General features: G+C 36.9%; 1 pseudogene; it reads left to right on the forward strand.

Moving 5' to 3' along the window:
- The first annotated feature begins 5,685 nt into the window (after window positions 1-5,685).
- Window positions 5,686-11,231, forward strand: LOC134391720 (olfactory receptor 8S1-like; annotated as a pseudogene).
- The last annotated feature ends 6,492 nt before the right edge of the window (window positions 11,232-17,723 follow it).

Consider the following 17,723-nt stretch of genomic DNA (forward strand, 5'->3'; position numbering starts at 1 on the left):
AACTGGAAACAACCCAAATTCCATCAACAAGTGAATGAATAAAAAATCTGTGGTACATTCGTACAACAGAATATTACTCAGCAATGAAAAGAATGAACTATGGATGAATCTTGAAATAATCATGCAGAATGGAAGAAAATAGATTAAAAAAAGGAGTACATACATACTGTGTAATTCCTTTCATATAAAAGTTTAGGAAATGCAAACTAACGTATAATAACTGAAAGCAAATCAGTGGTTGCTTGGGGACTAGGATGGGGAGGGATGGACAGAGGGATTTTAAAGGGACACAAGGAAACTTTTGGGGAGATGTATGAGTTTGTTATCTTCATTTTGGTGAGAGTTTTATGGATATATACATGTGTCTAAAGTTATATTGTACTATACTTTAAATATGTGCAGTTTACTGGATTCAATTACACCTGAATAAAGCTGCTAAAAAATAAAGTATTTGCCTTAATTTTGAATATTATTTAGCATTATCATTTTGGCAATTCATTTATGTGTAACCTCAGACATAATTTGAATAGCATATAACTCAATGGTAATTCTAACATTAGTTATTTGACTTTCATATGTGCATTAGTCTCAAATACTCCAAGCTGGTGTAAATGTTTAACTTGCTCCAGAGAATATAGATCCTGAGAGAATTTCCTTCTATACTTTTCAAACGTCTACCCTGAACAGTCTATCATTATAACAGCAATCTAATATTATCATCATTTAGCTAATTAGTTTATGTAATTATTTTGAATTTAAGCAATATAATTTTTGCGAGACAGGAAAAAGTAAAATCCATGAAATATTTTAAGTTAAATATTTTATTTTCCATCTGAAGAAAAAGTTATACACTACATTCAGCATAAATCCTTTAACACAAAGTTACTGATTCTTTCCCAAAATGTCTTATGAAAATTTTTCAAATATACCCTAAAGAATAGAACTGGATAATGAACCTATATGTAAATATTACCCAGCTTCAAATATTTCTTTTTTTAAAAAATTAATTAATTTATAATTATTATTACTATTATATTTTACCTTCTAAGATGTTGTTGCAAAGCAGTTGGGGGGAGGCAGAGAGAGGAAGGAAGGAGAGAGGAGAAGGGGCAGGGGGCTAAGGTGGGAAGAAGAGGAAGGGGGATGTGGTTGAAGCCCATGGAACCCCCCTCATTCTGGCAGGGGAGCCGAGGGGACATCCAGCGGTGGCTTGGTTGTGGCTTGGCTGGATGTGGACTTCGTGGGTGTGTGGCTGAGGCCTGTGGCCCCCTCCAACCCAGGAGCACAGGGCACTCTGGTGGTAGCCTGGTGGTCCTTGCTGGGCTAGATGCAGATGTTGGGGGGTGGTGGCTGAGACCCTTGCCACCCCATTGCCCTAGCTCAGGAGCCCGGGGCACTTTGGCGGTGGCCTGGCAGTCATCTCTGGACTTGATGTGGACATGGGGGGGTCATGGCTAAGGCCATCATCCCTACCCCACCCTGGCTTGGGAGCCCGAGGGGCTTCCAGTCCTTCTAGGTTTTATAGGTGTTTTCTGGTGGTGTTAGACTTTTACTGGTTAATCTCAAACTTTCTCTCTGATCTGTGAGGTTTTGTTTTTTGTTTTTTCTTTCAGTTCTGTGTTGGATTATTCACTGTTCCCACCCCTTAAACTCTGCACTGGAACTAATTTGTTGTCCTTTGCTTACTTCTAAAATGGGGGAACTTTCTGTGGGATCCAGCTTTTGAGCCCTGTGGTTGAGTTAAATTTCTGCTTTGCTGCTGATTCTCTGGGGAAGGCTTTTTGTGCAGCTCAGGTTTTAATCATTGACCTTATAAGTACTTCCAGGTCTTGTGAAGTCCAATACACCCAAGTTGTGTGAAAACTCTGGTCTGGGCCTGTGTCTTTTCAGCAAACTGCACCCCTGAACTTCTATATTCTTGACTAGTCTCGACTGAGTGGTCCTGTGCTGGCTGGAAGGCAGATAAGCTGTCCATGCTGTGCCCCAATGTTCTCCTGGTGGACCTGTCTCCCCCACTGCCCATACTCCAAACACTTCCCATGGGATTGGCCATGCACTGGTCCTTTGTGGTGCCTCACTGGCCTCTGAGTGGCTCCTTTTTTTCTGTTGTTGTGGCTCCTAGCTCCTATGCAGGTCTACAGGAACACTGTTAGTGGTCTCGTTAGCCTGAGAGCTACAAAGGTCCTCTTCTCCCCTGCAGCCTCCAAGCAACTTCGTACGAAGGGCACAGCTGCGGCTTTTGCCAGCTCTTGCTCTGTGTGCTCACCAGGGTCAGCCTTAAAATGGCTGGGGCTTGAAATAGTAAGAGCAGTTCTTTCTTTCTCTCATCATGACTTCTCCTACCTTCATGAACTCTGTAGGTCGTTCTTCCTCTTCCCCTGAGCTCGAGAAGCCCCAGCGTGGCAGTTCGTTCAAGTTGTCTGGACTTTCACTTCTACCACCTCTCACAACAGTGGGAGAAAGTTCTCTGCTTTAAGGATTCATGTAATTAGATTAGGCCCACCTGGATAATTCAGAATAATCTCCTATTTTAAAGTCTTGAACCTTAAAGACATCTGCAAAATCCTTTTTGCCATACAAGGTAGAATATTCACAGGTGTCAGGGGTTAGGGAATGGACATATTTAGGGGGCTATTCTGCTTACCACAGGAGGCTATATTCTGACTCTAGGATAGTGGTTATCTATGTGTAGGGAGGAAGGGATTAGGGAATGGTATAAAGAAGATTTCAAATCTGTAATTCCTTATTTTTGAAAAATAATCTGAAGGAAATATGGCAAAAGTTAAGATTTGTTAAGTATGTGGTTGTGTAACGGGTGCTCTTCATATTTTTCTCCAAGTCATTATTTATATTTGAAACATTACATAATAACACCTTTTAAAATAAGAAAAAACAAATACACACTGAAAAATAAATAAAATGGTATTTTATGCATCCCAGGTTTTAGAGAAAATTAATAACTGGTTTTAGAAGTCATTAGTAAACCATAGATGAGCTTCAGAAGAGTGATTGATGAAGAAATGGTTTCCAGGTAATGCAATTATTACTTCAGTATATTTGGGTGTGAGGAAATGAGAGAATTAATTAAGAATATATAAGGGTAGATGGGATTGGAAAAACATTTAAAAAATATTTTATGAACACGCACAAATAGAGAAATAGCCTAATGTGCTAAGTGATAATTGCAAAAAAACAAATGGAAAGAAAATTTGAATACCAAGAAGACAAAGGACAAGTTTGAAGGAGCTAGCTCCTGGGGGAAGCAGAATGGAATAATATCTAAAGTACAGGTGGAGACATTTACTCGGATTGAGAAGACACATCTTCTCTACTGTATTAGTCATTTGGGCTGCCATGACAAAATACCATAGTCTAGTGGCTCAAACAACAGAAGTTTATTTTCTCACAGTTCTCTAGGCTGGAAAGTCCAAGATCAAGGTGTGAGCCAATCTGGTTTCTGGTGAGGGCTCCTGTCCTGGCTTGTAGACAGCTGCCCGCTCACCGTGTCCTCACATGGTGGAGAGAGAGCAAGCTCTCAGTGTCCCTGTTTATAAGGGCGTAAATCCCATCATGAGGGTGGGTAGTTACTACAATAGTGACTATTCTATAAATTAAACCTAAACCGAATTATTTCTTAAAGGCTCCCTCTCCAAAAGGCATCACATTGGAGATAAAGGCTTTAACATATGAATTTTGGGGGACACAGTTCGGTACATAGCATCTAGTAAACTAAAGGAGGAAGTAAAAACAGTTGTATGTATAGAAATCTAGTAGGTAGGAAGATAGTAGGTGAGAATATCCCTATCTATTGGCTACCAAAATAATGCAAACAATGAAATATCCAAGCTCTTAATCTACAGAAAAAAGAAAAGACGAATAGTAAGGTAACAGTATCAGTGAGAATTCCAGCATACTGTAGCAGACATTTAAAATTAGGAAAGAAAGAAACATGCCTTATGGGTGGACACATTGTTTGCCTATTTATTGTTATTTTCTTTTTTAACCTATTAACAATCCTAATTTTATTTAGATAATCAGCACCAGGGGATGAGTCATGATTGCCTAAACCATTCATGAAATTCCACTCTTCTTTGGTGTAAACTGGGAAGTCTTTCTTGCAGCTAAGTCTTTCTTAGCCATGTGATACATTACTAGCCAATGAGTCTAAAGTGAACCTTCTGGTGGAATAGTCTTTGCCCTCCTCCCTAATTAAGATATGGTGTTTAATAATGTGATACTAGAAGCTACAGAAGCCATAATGACAATATGAGAGAAAGGACAAAAATTATAGTCACATTGAACCAATGACTTATTGTGGAAATGCTGAACCAAACCCAAAATCTCATGTCCCCCAGACTTCTTAGTAAGCAAAAATAAACATATTTATGGGTTATATTATGGCGATTTAGGCTTTCTCTTATTTTCAACCAAATGCATCCTAACTAATATGCAATGCAAAAATAGAGAAATAAACCAATCTAGGAGAAAAATAAACTAAAAAATTTCAAATTCCTTGCATAAGCTTCTTTTGATAAACATACAATAGAAATATGTAATAAGAACATTCATTTCTTTATTATTATTTTATTATTATTATTATTTTTTTTTTTTTAAAGATGACCGGTAAAGGGATCTTAACCCTTGACTTGGTGTTGTCAGCACTATGCTCACCCAGTGAGCAAACCGGCCGTCCCTACATGGGATCTGAACCTGTGGTCTTAGTGTTATCAGCACCACACTCTCCTGAGTGAGCCACAGGCCAGCCCCAGCACATTCATTTCTTTCAAAAGGGTGGGGAGGAAAGAGCAAATGATAGAAAATGGGATTAGAGAAAAGGCAGACAGAAGAGTAAAGTAAACCAAATAAGGACTAAAAATTAGCATTATAAAATGTATAAATTAGCAATAACAACTAATAGTACTAGAATAGGTATGAACCAAAATAAAATTATTAGGGACTTGTACTGCTAGAACTACTAACTAGTTAATTTACACCAACACCATTTCAAAAATAAAAAGGCTGAACAACTGTCAGGCTGTATCTCAGATCCTTCTGCCTCTTCCTGTGTGGGTCATGAGTCAGGTAACTGAAAGAAGATGCTGATAGCTTTACGCAAGGTAGACATACGTTATTCTTCAGATGTGAACCTCGCAGACATGCTTGATTCTCAGACACAAGCTCTGCTCTCCTCCACTGACTCTCCAAGTTCTCCTGACCCTCCGTGCTCTGCCAATCTTCCAGGCTCTGCTGACCAGCAGTTCAGAGCAGTTACCTTTATACTCTCCATATGCAGTAGCGGCCACAAGCCAAGCATCACATAATTTACAAAAACCATGCTGAATCAGTAAATGGGCTCACATGTGCAGTTACACTACTTTTATAACTTGTTTGTAGTGAATGTGCTGAATCTTGCCCATTTGTGACAGATATGAGGTGAGTGAGCATGAATAACTTTTTCTCCTTTCCTTACAACAACATAGCTGAAGATATTTGAAACCTAAAAAGGCAGTGAAACATTATGGAGATATTAGCCCAAAGAAAACAAAAATCCAGAGAAGCAAGCTCGGCATTTGGAGTCTTCTTCTCCCCTAAGGGTATCTTGAAAAGGTGATCAAGAATGTGAAAAGTTGTTTTGACAGTTTCCTAAAGTTAGTGGAAAAATGGAGTTCAGGGATCACCGAGGACATGGATTGGAACTTTAAAGAGCCACACTCTGAAAGTAGAGGAGAATTACACGTAAGCCAGCCTTTGCGTGGACTAAAGGCCAACTTCGTCTCAGCCCCTGAGGTAGCATTGAGTGACCTGGGATTGCTGATGCCCTCAGCACTCTGACAGAGCAAGTGAAATTTTTCTCTGGAGAAAGAGAATATAATCTATAGCCTTAATTTATTTACATATTTTTTCATAATGATACCCTGTTTTTAATGGAAAAAAATTAAACAAGAATCTGAGAGACAAAATCCAGAGACAGTAGAAACTGATTCAGACACATAACTTTAAAATAAATAAGCCTAATAGACTTGTGGAAATTAAAGACAAGATTGAGAAATTTGGCATAATATTTCTGGAAAGTATAAAAAACTAAGTAAAAATTTTAGAAGTGAAAAATTCAATGGCTGAAACTAAAATCTTAATGGACAAGTTTAAAGGAGATTAGACATTTCTCAAGAGTGTATTAGTGACTTGTGAGATAGGTAAGGAGAAAATATATACAGCGAAGCACAGAAAGAATACAGGAAAAAACAGAAAAGAGTATATGATAGATAATGGGTACAGTGAGGACAGCATACATATTCATGAAGTTCCAAAGAAGAGAGAAAGCGTGTATATAAGATATATGAGAAAATAGAACAACACATAAGATATAAATAGAACAATATATAAGATATAGATGAAAAATCTCCAAACTGAAAAAAGACATCAACTACAAATGTTAGGAGTTCTATAAATAAATCCCAGGTATGATAAATAAAAAAGCTCTTCTTTGTCACATCATAATAAAATTAATGAAAATCAAAAGACAGAAAATACTTAAAGCAGCAAGAGAAAAAAAAAGACAAATTACAGAGATAGTACAATTAGAAACATTAGATTAACAAGAAGACAGAGAAGACAATGGAGTGGTATCTTCAAAGTACTGAATAAATAATAATTCTTCCATCATGATTCTATGTCCAGTAATAAATCCTTTAAATACGAAGGTGAAATAGAAGACCTACATTAAAGGAAAATTTAAAAGGAGTTCTTCAAGGATAAAGAAAATGCTCCCCGATGAGAGTTCTTATTTTCTTCAAGCTTCTCTTCCAATTCACTAAAACATTTAAGCTTTGTCTAATTTGTGTCAAACTTGTCCATTGAAATCTTAGTTTCAACTATCAAGCTTTAATAATAGTAATGCCATATGTTATAATTTCTTTAATATATATCGTAATTAAATACATGACTACATTAGCAAGAGGACCTAAAGATAAGTTGCAAGTCACTTAGCTTCAGTGGGAATTCCCAGAGGAATCATCTAGCAACCATCTTTAGCTGATGAATTCAGTTTGCTTCAGCCTGAGCTTTCTAGCAATCAGGATGGAACCAGCTGTCCCCTGGGCTTTCAGATCATGTCTTGCTATCCCAGTGGCCACCTTAATTCAGCAGTCTTTCTGAATGGCTAGACGTGAGCCTCCTTTGCTAGGATGGTGCTCCTAGCACTCACTGTAATAACAGTCATGGAGGAATGATTGTGTAATTATGCTAGAAGAAGTATGGAAGAAGTTTCTGTAAGACTTGCTAAGAATTTAATGCTTTAAAGTTTTATGGGGTAATTAAGGGATAAGAGCAAAAATGCTGCTCTTTAAGTTCAGAAAAGCTTTATGAAGTCTTTACTTGCAGGGGCTTTTGAGGAAGGAGCTTATATATTTCTCTTTACACACAAAAGGTCTTAGATAGAAAAAACAATGTCAGTTCACAAGATTGGGCGGTTGTGGTACACTTTCTCTCTTGTGAATTTCTCCTGAGTTTGGAGGCACACCCACCAACTCAGAAAAACAGGCTGCCTTCTGCACCAGGAAAAGACTGAAACCTGGTAATGCATTTCCTCTGGATTTTCACCGTTTTCTTCTCTGCTGCGTTCCCCCGCAGTTTCCACCACTTCCTCTTATTCCTTGATCAGGCCCTTCCTCTCCCTCTCAGTCTTTTTGTCTGGTCTTTGCTCTCCTAGGCTGCAGGCGGTGCCCTTCTTGTTCACTCTGATATGGTATTCATTTCTGTTACCTAAGATGTTTTGGTCTGCTACTCAAAATCACGTCTCTTTCTGCCTTTGGGAAAATTAAACACTTGGATTGGGGGTGAAGAAAAGAGAATCTGATGATTCTTCAGTGCCTTAATTGTCTTCAGCGCATATGTGAATTTGTAAGTTAAGACTTCACAATGTTCCAAAGTAGTTATTTTTAGCTTCCATTTTACATATGGGACAATTGAGACAAGATCTCTTTCCTATCTTGCTATATTTCTTGTTTCTGGTGCTGAAAGCCCACATTATACCAGAAACCTAGAAGTTTCAGGAGGCTAATACTTGAGACCTGTCTAGAAGGGGGTGAGAGGATATGAGGACATCAGTGATTGACTTTGGGCCCCTTGTAATGCAAAAATAACATTTTCTAGAACTCCAAACATACAGAAAGTAGTCATATCTTTAACTATAAGTATCTCCCTATAATTGTATACTCTCAGGTTGTGGAAATTCAGAACAGGGCAACAGACATGGCTTTGGGGCAAACCTCTCCAATTGGCAAATTTTTTCTCCACTGCCCTGGCTTTGTGCAAGCTCAGGGTGTCTAAAATCCCTTACTGGTTCCTAATCCAGTCTGTTCTCTGTTAGTAGTAAAGCCCTAGACTATTCTCCTGAGTCTCATTCATTCATGCACTCATTCACTCATCAATGCATTCATTTGTATTTTTAAACAGTACTTTTTCAGCCACTCCTTTGGGCCAGTCACAGTATTAGCTACGCTTGTATGTCTTGTTTTAAAATGAGCTCCTCTCAGGCAGTCATTTTTGGAAAAGATCCAGTCAGGTGACTCCACCTAACTGTGATAATAACTGAAAACATAGTGGTAGCATTCTCAGAGATGTTTCCCTTCTAAATTTGAACTCAGAGTCTGAATAAATGAAACACAGAGAATAGAAATTGCAGCACCAGCTAAAAATAATAGGTGATGATTTCATTTATTTCTGTGACCCCTCAAATAACTCTAACACCTCTACCTGTGAAGAAGTCTGGCCCCTTACAAGGTACAATTTATGAAAATTTCATTTGCAATATTTTCACTCTTTGGCTTTTATTTTTAGGGGAGATAGCTAAGGAATTTCTAGTGCTAATAAGTGGGGCTCCATTTGGAGATGAGTAGAAGGGAGGGGTCTTTTGCTGACTTCCAAAGTTGTAATGGATGATGTGACTCTCTGTATTCATTTCTTTGTTTGATCTCCTACTTTTCTAGCATATTCTGCCAAAAGTGTTATATTCTCAGAGTTAATCCAGGTTGCTGTAGCTAGTTATACTGGTGAGTAAAAGAAAAAAAATTTAATAATGTGGAAAATGTACTCTCCATATGACAGGAAGTATTTAGATTTTTAGAAATAATACACACAATTTAGCCTTTTATTCTCTTCTTTTAGGGATCAAGGACGAAGATTATATCTAACAGGAATTTTCAAACTCCACCTTAATACCAAATTCTTACATTGACATTCAAAGTTATTAGTCTTCTGGATCACTGGATTTGAAAATGATTTTTGTTAATTCTGTGCTAGTTATTGTTCAACTGGATGAGAAATACAGGTAATGTGAACTTGATTCCTAAGAATATCATTAATGCTAGATATTGTTGGGTAAACAATGGGAGAGAAACCACGAGACTTTTGAGAAATTGAACGTGCTGGTCTTGCAATATGAATGCAAGTGACAGGGCAAAACAGGAAGGGTCAAGATGATGCCATCAGAGGTGTTGACGGGTTATCCTGAGTCTATGATTGTAATTTGGGTTGTCAGTTCAGAGTAGGAAAAAAAGAAGACCCGGCTCTAAAGAGCTGGTAGGTAGTCTGTGGTCACAAATGGCATGTGGGCACAGGCAAGAGCTGAATTTGAATAGATCACATATGGATGTGTTTAAACAGGGCTTGGAGATTATGACCAGAGTATGTTTACATATTGGCCAAACCATTTCTCATGATCAATTATATGGCATCTCTGCTGCTTTTTCTGATCATTCCCCTTTCTCCTTACTCTGCAAATCTCCAACCACTACCTCTTTTCGCTTTCCACCACTCACTCCACTTAAATATTTATTGAAAAATAAAAGTCATTGGATGGAAACTGTTTTCTTCCCAACACCAAATCTACTGAGCTCATGCATGTTTGATGGAAGGGAGTAAACTCACTTCCACTGAAGGCCACGCTCTGCTTCTCCTCTGACACCCAACTGCTCTCACTCAGAGACACCATTTCTGCAATTTTCTCTTGATACCTTCTGCAATTTCTCCCTCACTACTGGAATATTATCAATAATTTATAAGCTTCCTCTAGTAGCTTTAATAAAATAACAACAAACCCTAAAGAATTAAATAAAGAACAACGAAGGTGACAGGGAGTTGGCTGAGGCTTGAGAGCCACAGAAAAGATTATCACAGGGTTTAGGAAATCTAGAGACTTCTTTAGGGAAGTTTATCATTTCTGAACATGGATTTTTGGGAAGGTATGAAACTTTGTGGATGGAGAAGAGGGTTAGAACACTTGGATATTTGTTAGGCATAAGAAGAGGCTTCATCTGATTTATTTCTTATATTCCAAAAAAAATACTGAAGGCAATGAGAAACCAGTGTTGTCCCTGAGTTCACCCTCCTCAGGCTGTCTGCTGACCCCCAGATCCAGGCTCTATTTTTTTGTGCTGTTCATGGGGATTTACTTCTTGACCCTAATGGGGAACCTGATGATGCTGCTGGTGATCAGAGTTGATTCCCACCTCTACACACCCATGTACTTTTTCATGGGACAACTGTCCTTCCTGGATCTCTGTCACTCCTCTGTCACAGTACCTAAACTGTTGAGAACCTCCTGTCTGAGAAGAAAACGATCTCAGTAGAGGGCTGCATGGCCCAGGTCTTCTTTGTGTTTGCCACTGGGGGCACTGAGTCCTGCCTGTTGGCAGTAATGGCCTATGACTGCTATGTTGCCATCAGTTCTCTTCTGCTCTGTGGCCAGATGATGAGCAGAGAGCTGTGTGTGGGGCTGGTGAGGGGCTCATGGGGCTTGGCTTTTCTGGATGCACTCATCAATATCTTTGAGGCTCAAAATATCCACCACTTCATTTGTGAGCTGCCCTCTCTCTATCCTTTGTCTTGCTCTGATGTCTCTACAAGGTTTACCACCCTGCTCTGCTCCAGCATCCTGCATGTCTTTGGAAATTTTCTCCTGATATGCTTTTCCTGTATTCGCATGTTGTTCACCATCCTGAGCATCAGCTCCACCACAGGCAGAAGCAAGGCCTTCTCCACATGCTGTTCTCATCTCACTGCAGTGAACTTCTATAGTTTGGGATTACTCCACTACCTCATGCCAAATTCAGGATGCACCCTTCTCCTTGCAGTATAGTGTGGTCACTCCCATGCTGAATCCCCTCAGTTACAGCCTGAAGATCAAGGAGGTGAAGGCAGCTATGAGAAGAATGTTGAGAAAAGGTTTCTAGTGTTTCAAATAACAGACTACAAAATCAGAACGATGAGGAAACTGGCTAGAACCGCAACAAACAGTGCCTGGACACTAAGGAGAGTTCCCTGGTTTCAGGATCTGCAAGATACTGTAAATGTTTTCTTAAAAATACTTAAGAAAAGTGGAGAGTTATTTTCTTGGGATGATACCAGGTCGGTACTAATCAGGAGAAGATGAATGAAAAAGACAAAGCTCTTACCTGCTCGGTCTGTCTATACCATTCTTCCAGTTACTAAACTCCACTGTTCAATATGATTCCAGAGAGACACAGTGAGATTCCAGTTAATCACAGTGTCTGAAAATCCTCCCCACCCCCTGCCCCACATCATTAGTCACTCATCCTTCCCGGCACGGAGGCTGTTCCAAAAATGAGCACACGGTCAACGCCAGATCATTTACTCTCTCAGAAATTTTAATCTTGAGGAGAGATTCAGAGAGGCAGAGGTCGGCCATTCTGTTTGCAGCACTCTGACAGCCTGTGCAAGTATTCCTGCTGATAAGATCAGTAGAGTTATCCTAGATTCTGTCCTTTCAAGGCCAGATTTATAAACATGAATCATAATAAGAGCACATTGTTAGATATTTGCATCTTGTCAGATATTGTGCTAAGCAATTTACATACATTTAAATATCACAACAAATACATTAAGTAAATGCTTTAGTTATCTCTATTTCAGAGAAAAAAACTGATTCAGAGAGGTAAGTGGTGGGGTTGGAATTTGGAACCAAATGGACTTACACCAAAGCCTATTTTCTTTACCACTGTGATACACTGACTATCTATCTCCTTGATGGTGTGAGCTACCCTGTACCCATTTTGTGAATTCCCTTTCTAATGATTTGTTGTTGCTGTTGTCATCTATTTTTATTTTGCTTAAGTAAGTTGAAATTAGATTCTGCCACTTGCACCTAAAAGATATATATTGGTACCACAATGGAATTGCAGGTATAGACATCCAAGGACAATTGGGATATCCGAAATTGTTTATCAGATCTAGTCATGTCCAGCAGGGACAACAGCTAACATATTTGTTTATCCTGCTTCAAACTATTACCCAGTGGCCAACCATCTCTAGCTGGGAGGGAACCTGTGATAAGAGATATTCCCCAGCTTGTACACATTGCTGGACAAGTAGCCCTTCCACTCAGCCCTAATGATGCTATAGAAATGGCAGAATGAGAGAGAGCCAATGGTCGAGTAAGTGCTGGACAGAGACTGTGGCAAACACAAAGACGAAACCAGCAGAATTTCAGGAAAGACCCCTTAGATTGTGAAATGCATTTGGAGGATTAGTGAGAAGGAAATTTGGGAGAGGCATACAGACTAAATTTATTATGGTCAAAAATAAATAATTATCTCTTTTTGAAATTACCTTTTACTTTTATTTACTTACAAGCTGTCTCCCCTTCACCTTACAGAATTCAGCAGTAGATAATATAAACTCAAAGAGAACAGGGATATTTTCTGGCATCTTCACCACTTTTACAAGAATATTAAGAAAGTTTCTAACATGATTGTTACACAATAAATAAATTTTGAATGTGTCAGTTATGGGCCAAGAAACTGAGAATATAGTTAGGATGAATTCTCACCAAAAGGATTCCACTGCCCAAAATAGTTTAACATAATGATATGAATAGAATACTCTACTATGCAAATGCCAGTCTCTTCTTTCCTCATTAGCCTGGTTCTGGTCCATGAACTCACAAACACTGTAGACACAGTTGGGCAAAGTGGTGGTTATGCAAATGTTTAACAACATTTTCACTTACCAAGGCCGATCTGTTGCCATTGGTGAAAGTTATTTTGATAAAAGTTTCACACAAATTTTGTTAGTTATATTACCAGGTACCACTTATTTTTTGTTTCTCTTGTGAATTAAAAATTCCTGTACATTTACTACTTGGTTATTTCTAATGTATAGGAATGCTGTGGTATTTTGTTCATTGATTTTATGCCTATCAATATTGTTGAACTAACTATCTTTCTAGTTCTAGTGGCTTATTTATAGACACTATTTGATTTTTAGATTACATTTTAATCATTTCATCTTAAAGGGAAATGATCTTTCTATGGAAATATATCTCACTTATAAAGTTAATGCAGGACCTCTGGCACAGATATCTTTTTATTGGGATCAATGAGAAAGTTTCTCATATCTCAGCATTAAGAATGATGTTTGTTCTAATTGGATGAATACCTTTAACTTATTAAGAGAGTTCTTTTCTAATCATATTTTGCTGAGAAGTGGTATGAAATTTTGTCAAATGCTTTCTCTGATTCCACTGCTTTCTCTTTTTTTATAGCTGTATAGAGTCTGTCACATAATAGGCATGCTATAAATATATGTTGAATGAAAAATAAATTCATTGAAATGGTCATATGGTTTTTGTCATTTATTTTGCTAAAATTAAATTGTATCAGTAGGTATTCTGTTGAAGAGTTGCTGTATTCCTGGAGTCACCCTACTTAGGTACAGTATTGGAAATTAACTTTGACCAATATTTAACTTAGGAATTTCCTATTTATGTTCATAAGTAAGGTAGTTTAAAATTTTTCCTTCCATTCACCTGATGTTTTCTTGTTAACAGATTTATTGAGATTATAATTCACACGTCACAAAATTCACCCCTTCAAAGTGTACAATTCAACAGTCTCTAGGACATTCACACAGTTGTGCAACAATCACTACAACCCAATCTCTGAACATTTTCATCACCTCAAAAGAAATCCCATGTTAGGTCACAAATCAAGACTCAACAAATTTTTAAAAAATGAAATCATTTCAAATATCTTTTCAGATCACAACAGATTAAAACTAGAAATCAATAACAAGCAAAACTATGGAAGCTACATAGATACATGGAAACTAAATAACATACTCCTGAACAACGTATGAGTCCAAGAAGAAATTAAACAGAAAAATCAAAAAATTTCTTAAAACTAGTGACAACAAAGATACATCATGCCAAAACCTGTGGGACAACTACAAAAGCACAAAGAGGGAAGCTTATTGCATTAAATGCTTACATCAAAAGAATAGAAAGATTTCAAATTGAGATCCTAATACTACATTTCAAAGAACTAGAAAAACAAGAACAACCCAATCCCAAAATTAGTAGGCAGAAAGAATTAAGATCAGAGCAGAACTAAATGAAATAAAGAACCCCCAAATGATACAAAAGAACAATAAAACAAAAAGTTGTTTTTTTTTGAGAAGATATACAAACAAACCATTAGTTTGGATAACGAAAAAAAGAAGAAAAAGAAAAGAAGACAGAAGACTGAAATAACAAAAATCAGAAATGAAAAAGGAGGCATTACAACTGATACCACAGAAATACAAAGAATCATTAGAGACTATTATAAACAACTACACATCAACAAATTTGAAAGCCTGGAGGAAATGGATGAATTTCTGGACACATACAAACTAACAAGACTGAACTAAGAAGAAAATGAAAACCCGAACAGACCAATAATGAACAAGATTGAAGCAGCAGTCTCCCAACCAAGACAAGCCCAGGACCAGATGGCCTTACTGCTGAATTCTATCAAACCTTTAAACAGGAATTAATACCAATTCTTGTCAAACAACTCCAAAAAGTTGAAGAAGAAGCAATTCCCCTGAACTCATTCTGTGAGACCAGCATCACCCTGAGACCCAAAACAGGCAAAGGTTCAACAACATCAAAAAAACTACATGCCAATATCTTTGATGAATACAGACACAACAAAATATGAGCAAACAGAATACAGCAACACATCAAAAATATACACCAGGATCAAGTGGGATTCATTCCAGGGATACAAGGATAGTTCAACATATGGAAGTCAATAAATGTGAAACACCACATCAACAAAATCAAGGACAAAAACCACATGATTATCTCAATAGACACAGAAAAAACATTTGACAAAATTCAACATCCCTTCATGATAAAGAATTTCAGTAAATTAGGTATAGAATGAAAATATATTAATGCAATAAAAGCCATATATGACACACTCACTGCCGAAAGCATCCTGAATAGGGAAAACCTGAGAGCTTTTCCCTTAAGAACAAGAACAAGACAAGGATACCCACTCTCACCACTCCTATTTAACATAGTATTGGAAGTACTAGCCAGAACAATCAGGTGAGAGAAAGAAATAAAGGGCATCCAGATCAGAAAAGATGAAGTCAAACAGTCCCTAATTGCAGATGGCATATCCTTCATATAGAAAACCTAAATACTCTACCAAAAACCCTTAGAGCTGATAAACGATTTCGGTAAGCTTGCAGGATACAAAATCAACACACAAATATCAGTAGAGTTTTTATACTCCAACAACAAACTAGTGGAAAAAGACATCAAGAAAGCCAGCATATTTATAATAGTCACCAAAAAAATAAAACACCTGAAAATAAATAAATAAATACAATTTTAAAAAAACCCCATACCCATCCTTGGCCCTAAGCAACCAGTAATCTACTTCTTATCTGTATATACTTGTCTATTCTAGACATCCAATCTTGACATCAATAGTATGCTTTCTTTCATCTTTGTATTTTCTTAAAATATTTGCTTAAAAAAGAGGTGATCACTTTCCCGAAGGCTTTATAAAACTCACCTTTAAAATTTTGAGGACTTTCTGTCTTTTTGTTATTGTTGAGGACAATTTTGTATTTCTGATTTAATTCTTTTAATGATTTTTGGTGCATTTGGGATTTTGTATTTGCTCATGAATCAATTACGGTGATTTGTGATTTTTATCAATATTACTTAATTTCATTGGCAATTTGTTGCTCGTAATATTCTCATATTTTTAAACATTTATTTAACATTCATTCCATCTGAAATGAAAAATTTCACACATAACAGCAAAATCAAAAGAATTTCACAGTGAACACCCATATAATCACATCTAAATTTTACTCTTAACATTTTAGTATACATTGCTTATCATCTACCTATCCATCTATCAACTCATCACCACTTTTTAAAAAACGCATTCCAAAGAAGGTTTCAGACAGCAGTGCACTTCACCCTAAATACTTCAGCATGCATATCGTTAACTAGAGTTCAATATTTGATTACAGCTTCTCTTTTTCCTTTGGGATAAGATCTACATGCTGAAATATTAAGAGTATCACTCAGTGAATTTTAATATACACAAACTGCTGTATAACTCAGATCCCTATTTAGATATAGAACATTACTACTATCCAAGCAAATTACTTTATGTTCTTTTGCAGTTAATTCTTGCTCATGCTTCCCCACTTGTTAACAACTGTTTGGATTTTTTCCACTATAGGGTTGGTCTTGCCCGTTGCAAAACATCACATATGAATTATACAATACACAGTATTTTGTGTAAAGCTTCTTTCATTCAGAATGTTTGTGAGATTTATCTATGTTGTTTCATGTATCAGTAATTCACTTCTTTTTATTGTTGAGTAACATACCACTGTATGAATGCATCACTATTTGTTTATCCATTCTTCTGAGCTGTTTCCAGCTTGAGGCTATTATGAATAAAGCTGCTATGAACTCTCCTGTGAAGGCCTTTTTTTGCATTATTTTTATTTCCTCTGGGGAAATCTCTAGTATTGGAATTATTAGATCACAAGTAGGCATATGTTTAGTTTTGTAATAACCTGCCATATATTTTTCCAAAGCTGTTATATCATTTTATAATTCACCAACAGTGTTGTTCCATGTCTCACCAACACTTGGTATGGTCAGTCTTTTTGATTTTAGCCATTTTTGTGGGTGTCTAGTGAAATACTCATGTGATTTAGTTGGTATTTGCCTGATGACTAATGATGTTGAACACTATTTAATGTGTTTAGTAGGCATTCATATATTTTCTTTTATGAGTTGTTTATTCATCTTCTGCTTATTTTTAAATGGGACTTTTAAAAACTAAGTTGTAGAAGTTTTTATATATCTCTATAATCCTTGTCAAATCTATTTTTCAAATACTTTTTACCAGTTTATGGCTTTCCTTTTTGTATTTCTTAACAATATTAAGAATATAATGTTGGGGCTGTCCAGTTGGCTCACTTGGTTAGAGCCTGGTGCTGATAACACCAAGGTCAAGAGTTGAATCCCCTTAGTGGTCAGCTGCCAAAACCAAAAAAAGAAAAAAAATACAGTTTTTAAGTGAAAATTTTAAAATTTTGATGAAGTCTAATTTACCTTTTTTTTTTTCTTTCATGGTTTATGCTTTTGTATCCTACCTAAGAAATATTTGCCAAACACAAGGTCAAAGAGATTTTCTACTCCATTTTCTTCTAGAAGTTTTAAAGTTTTATATTTTACACATAGGTCTGTGATCAATTTTCAGTTAATATTTCATATAGGTATGGGTCTAGCTTAATTTTATTTTGCATTGGGACAATTGGATGTGCAGTCTTTGCCTCTTAATTAGGATGTTTAGAATTTTTTTCACTCAATGTTATCATTGATAGAGTTGGGTTTG

Source organism: Cynocephalus volans, chromosome 12 (assembly GCF_027409185.1).
Source record: "Cynocephalus volans isolate mCynVol1 chromosome 12, mCynVol1.pri, whole genome shotgun sequence".
Taxonomy (NCBI): domain Eukaryota; kingdom Metazoa; phylum Chordata; class Mammalia; order Dermoptera; family Cynocephalidae; genus Cynocephalus; species Cynocephalus volans.